This window comes from Marmota monax, unplaced genomic scaffold (assembly GCF_021218885.2).
Source record: "Marmota monax isolate L192 unplaced genomic scaffold, Marmota_monax_Labrador192_F-V1.1 WCK01_AAM20220418_F8-fsc00021, whole genome shotgun sequence".
Classification (NCBI taxonomy): domain Eukaryota; kingdom Metazoa; phylum Chordata; class Mammalia; order Rodentia; family Sciuridae; genus Marmota; species Marmota monax.
The window spans coordinates 12100006-12106005 of NW_026695228.1; the positions used below are offsets into that span (position 1 = coordinate 12100006).

Here is a 6000-nt window from a genome sequence, read left to right on the forward strand (position 1 = left end):
TTAATCTGAGGTCATTCATTTATTATTATACACACAGTTAGACACCCCACACACACACTTCAAAAGACACCCCAACCATGTTATAAAAACCACAAACAAAATACCACAGCTCAAGCTGAACCGTGAACAAAAAGCGGATCTAATAACGATAAGACAAACACAAGGCACAACATCTCTGCATATTGATATAAAAATTGTCACGGCCCACAGGAAAGTCATTGTAGCCATGTCAATAAGGACCCTGCAAACCCAGGGCACTGGGAAGGCCAAGGCAGCTGTCACTTCCAGCCATAACTCCTGGGCTTTGCTGCAGGAACTGGGGATGCCAAGTCGATAAGTTCAGGCCACTGGCTGGGTGTGCTTTCTGTTGGGGAAAAGGCTTTCAGGGTAAGAGGGACTCAGAGCTTTTGGGATGAGAACCCCAAAAGCCTCTAGGGGCCCAAGAAAGGGAAGCCAACCAAGAGATTGCCTCTCTCCATAAAGAAGGTCCCAGTGGAAAGAGTTCACTGCCCTGGGGGTCAGCATGATTGCATTCTCATGGCATGAAACCCCATGGCAACCGTGACCACCAGAGAGCTGAACAGTAAGGACCCTTCTGATTAGCAGAGCCTGGAAGAGGCTGTTGATATGGGGCTTCCCTCCAGGAATCTCTGCAGGGGTGGAGCTTTGCACCCAGCTGCTGGCACGGTTGGTGGTGAAGCTTTGGTCCCTGCAAGGGGCTCTGGTCCTTGGGGTCCTGGATCAGCAGCTCCTCAAACAGTAGAATGTTGAGCAGGAATGCAGTGTTGGCCTCTTCAATGACCCTCTGCCTGACCTCAGGGGTCATCTTCTGAGGGTTCATACAACCATAGAGCTGCTTGAACTTGGTGGCAAGGGCAATGTTGGAGAAGGTGAAGAAAGCCAGGCCCTTACGGGAGCTGGGCAGGCCAGTGCCTTCTAAACAATCTTCTTTAGGATCTGGTCCTTGGACAGGTTACCCAGGTAACATGCTTAGTCATGGATCACCAGCAGCTCAGGGTCTGTGTGCCCCTGACCTCCTGGAGTAGCCCCACATAACACTGTTACTGGCATGCAGGGAGTGGCCCCCTGTCAGTGGGGTCTGTACTAGAAGGCCATGTCCTACTCTGGGCCCTGCAGTGCAGTTCCTCTGGGAAGTAGGTGGGCATAGACAGAGCTGTCCCTGTGCACCTGATCTCCTCTTCAAGGCCACATAGAGGTCATACCAGGAAGCCATCACCAGATTAAAGCCATTTCAGGCCACTCTGTCCTTCTGGAAGTTCCTCATGAACTTGGCATTCTCTACCTGGGTGTACACCTACTTAGTGGTCTCTTTCAAGGCCTTGGACCTATCCTGGGGCATGCTGTAGTGCTGGGGGAGGTCCATGCCCAGGGCGGCTCAGGGGGAGGTCCATGCCCAGGTTCTCAAATGAGGCAGAGGAGCAGGAGGCGGTGGTGGTCCTTTTGTGAATTTTAAATTATTTCAAAAATGTAAAAAGCATGCATTTAAAAAATAGCAGGGGCGAGAGTGATGGTGCCTGGCTTTAATTCCAGCAGCAAAGGAAGCTGAGGCAGGAGGATTGTGAGTTCAAAGCCAGCCTCAGCAGTTTAAGGAGGCCCTAAGCAATTTAGAGAGACCCAGTCTCAAAATAAAATATAAAAAAAGGGGGGAAGGGATTGTGGCTCAGTGGTTAAGCACCCCTGGATTCAATCCCTGTTTAAAAAAAATAAAGAAAGAGAAAGAAAGAAAGAAAGAAAGAGAAAGAAAGAAAGAAAGAAAGAAAGAAAGAAAGAAAGAAAGAAAGAAAGAAAGAAAGAGAGAGAGAGAGCATTGTTGTAGGGACAAACGAGGCAAGGCACCGAAGATAGCTGGAAATGGTTTTATTTGGCTGCAGCCAAGTTCAGAGGGCACAGCTTTTGCTATAATCAATTAGTCCCCTGAACCCCGAGTTCAGAGGGTTTCAGAGTTTTATACCCAGCATGTAAGGGGAGGGGCTTAGAAGTTCACAATCTGCAAAAGTTCACATAAAAGCAGGTTTTTCTTTCACTGTTCTGGGCATGTTAACCCTTCAAGGACAACACCTGAGAAGGGGAGAGCTTCTTCTCCCCTTTCTTTCCTCCCCCTGCCAGCTGTTACCATGGGCCCATTTGTAACTTATCTTAAAAATGTAGACATCTTTGTGAAGCTCAGCTCAAGGCCAGAGGCCTTGTTTGCACATTTCTTCAAAGTACTATACTGGATATGTTTGTGAAAAACTAGTAAGGGGGTGTCCAGCACCTGGAGGGCTGATATCTTGTCAGCCAGTGGCCAAGTAAACAGAGTGACAAGAAAATAGGAAGTTTATCTGTATTGAACTCTTTTGCTGACCTAAAATCAGTCTGGGTGAAGATTTCTAGAGAGGCCCAGTTAAGACTTTTCAGTGAAGAAAAGGGGTGCCACTTCAGTATTAGGGCAAACTGATAACAGGAGGAAGGGTAGTAGAATAGAGAGAAAGTGGGTGAGTCCTGGATTCATGGAACAAATGACCGAATTGCTTTCAGTACCAGTTATTCATGTTGACATTTAGGGTTCTGTCTTAGATTCCAAGGCTCTGTTGTTTGTAAACTGTCATTGGTAGCCCTGATCAGACCTTCATTCCCAGCAATCCCCTCTCTGCTGGTTGAAAGGCCAATTTTTAAAATTTATTTATTTATTTACTTTAGTACCAGGGATTAAACCCAAAGACACTTAACTATTGAACTATAACCCCAGTCCTTTTTATATTTTTTATTTAGACACAGGGTCTCGCTAAGTTGCTTAGGACCTCACTAAATTGCTGAGACTGGCTTTGAACTCATCATCCTCCTGCCTCAGCCTCCTGAGCTGCTGGGATTACAGGCATGCACCACCGTGCCCGGCTGAGAGGCCAAATCTTAAATGGTCAATCTTGTTAAGCTATCCAGAAGCCATTCATTTAAGGGAGAAAAGAGCAAAGGAAGTAAACATTCAAGTCCCCTGATACCTGGGCTGGGAGGTAATTGGGGGGTATCAGCGAGGCTGTTGGAGGCTGGAAGAGGACCAATTTTGGAGCGTCTAGGCTGCCACTGTTGAGATTGTGTGTCTACAGGAGAGTAATGATGATGACTACATGTGATGAAGATTATTCCAGAGGATTTTTCAATGTGTCACTAGCTGCTTGTTCCTCTCACCAGCCTCCAAACTCTAGCTAAAGAGAAAAATGAACTGGATCTTGAATTCCCATCCAGAGAGAGCAAACTGGGGGAGATGGGAATGGATATATCCAAGTAAGGAAGAGGCTTTGATGGTAGACTCAGCCCTGAGGACAGCAGAATCACAAAGGATTTCTATTTTATTCCCCTGTGGACACAAGAATTTTTTTCTCTTCTCTCATCTTTGGTATTCAACATGACTGGCCACATTCTCTTTGCAGAAGCAATATCCTCCCTGGGCTTCGAATGCCAGAGGAGCCCCCTTTGCTGGCTCCCCATTCTCTACCTGACTAGTCATCATGGTATTACTTAAGATTCTGTCCTAGGCCTCTTTCTGGTGATTTCCTTCTTTCTGATGACTTCAATCATCTCCTACTTGAGAAGGCACCTAAACCTTTATCTCCAACATAAATCTTTTCCCTGCATTCCAGATTCAAATATCCACTAATAGTAGAGTCTCCGTTCATGGATACCTCACAAGCATTCCAGAATAAATCATGTTTAAAAATCAAGCTAATTTTAAAATGGTCCCTGTGCCCCACTCAAAATGATCCTCGTCCAGAATTTCCTATCCAATCGTGTCACCATTCACTCGGATACTCAAACCAGAAATCCATAGATTAATCAGGAGTCTCTCCTCTCCCTCACCCCAACATCCTTCATTTTCCAAGTCCTTTAACTCTAACTCCTAGAAGTCCCCTGATTCCTTCAGCTTCTCTTCATCTCTGGCCACCATCATGATGAGATCACCATCTTCTCTCTCCCAGATGACTTCAGTGACCTCCTAGCTGTGTTCCTTATTGTCACAGCAAATACAGACTCCAATGCATTCCCCACAAAACACCTGGAATGTTCTTTGTGAAAATAGATATCTGGTCAGAAAACACTTCAACTGAGAAGCCCTAAATGTCTGGTCATTGCCGCTACAATGAAGTTCCAAACCCTAGGAGTGGTTTATGAGCTCTTTGTAATCTCTCAGCTTCATTTCCATGGTGGCCCTCCCCACCCCCACTATATGATACGGGGCTATTTCTGGATCTTTGAACACACCACACTCTTCCAATTCAGAGTCTTTGCTTAGGTTGTTCTTCCTTGTTTTCTCATATTTCATTTGTTCTTCTCCACTTCACTTACTAATTTCTAGTCATCCTTCACTCCTTAGACTCCATATCCCTCACCCTCTTGAGAATACATTCCCTTCCCTTGAAAACAAAGTGGATATTTATGTTATACCCTCATATGAATTCATTTATTCACTCAATACATATTCATTGAACATCAACTATGTGCCAGAAGCTCACAGCCCAGTGGGGAGACATATTGAACAAATAATTCTGAAGATGATCACCCTTAATGTCTTGTGATGACATTTCTCATAATAAAGCAAACTTAGACAGACATCAATCAGTGACTGACCCTCATCCTTAGAAGCTGTCTCACTCTGGTCACTTTGTAAGCCTTGTGGTTAATGCAGCACACATTTTCCATAACCGAACTTTTTGGGCACTACTTAAGGCATCAAGGCAGAACTTTACTACCAACTGAGGTAAGAGTTTTGGAAGAAAATAAAGAAAATGAAGTATTATCTCACTGTAGCTATAAAGCACTTCTTCAAGCCACTGGTTAAGTCCCTACTTGTTTAGTGCTTAATGAAAACCTGCTATGTATCTATGCTGAATACTGAGGGTACAGAAATAAAAACATAAAGTTCTACTCTTGAGGAGTTTTTGTGCTAGGGAGGGAGTTAGAAAATAAGCAGTAAAAGGAATCATCAAATGCATATTAAAGGACAAGAATTGTTTTCTAGAAAGCAACATATTTTGCAAAGATTTCTTTTCTTTACAACAGCAGAGAATGTTATGATGCAAACCAGTGGTTAGCTTCCTTGATGAATCTTTTTCATGCTGTATCAGGAAGTCTCTTGTGCCTAATAAAGATACACATTAATGTCTTCTCTAAGTTATTCCCCTCCTTCTGTGTTTTGTAGGTGCATCTCTTATGTTCACCTCCCTAAGAAGTTTTATTTGTACTCCTTGAAAACAGTGTGACTGTGTTTATTTACAAATGCTTCACAGTGCTAAGCACACAGTAGGTCAATTAAGAACACTCTCAGGAGGCTGAGAGTTCCTCCAGAGCAGGGGCTATGACTTCTTTCTAGATTGTTGTAGCACCCTGCCTGGCCAGGTAGATACTGACTTATTGAAGGAATAAAGAAATTTCTGGTTTTAGTGATCCCTTAGTATTGGGGGTTTATGTATTTACCTAATTCTTTTGAACATAGATAATATTTGGAACCTGCTCCTAATAACAATACCTTATACATACAAGGGCTTTATAGCTTATGCTTTGCCTGTGACTAATGATACCTGGTGAGTATCTGGGGAATACTCAGTACTTTACATGTAAGGAAACTGGGCTTAGAGAAGGCGAGAGGCTTCACTAGCGACACCCAGCTGTTAAGCATCAGAACAAGAACAAGAACGCAAGATTTCCTGCTCCAAGGCCGCTGGCACCAAAAGTGTTCCAGATTTGACTCTTGCCTTCTCTGGTTATTGCTCCCTGGGTAAGTCGACTCTTTTCAGGGAGCACCTGGTCCTGGGAACTGTGGCAGTGATCAGATGAGGTGGAAGGGAGAGAATCATGGCCAGTTTCTTGGTCTTCTCTGATCCTTTGAGCTCCTGCGTCCAGCTTTTTGTTCATGATGTACCCTGGACACAGGCTGAGAGCGTGGGGGACAGGCTCAGGGATGGGGATGTGCTGGTGGAGTCTGCTATCCCTGTCAGAACTCTGAAC

General features: G+C 44.5%; 1 pseudogene; it reads right to left on the reverse strand.

Moving 5' to 3' along the window:
• Positions 1-518: 518 nt before the first annotated feature.
• On the reverse strand, positions 519-1384 carry LOC124087620 (heme oxygenase 1-like; annotated as a pseudogene).
• Positions 1385-6000: the final 4616 nt, after the last annotated feature.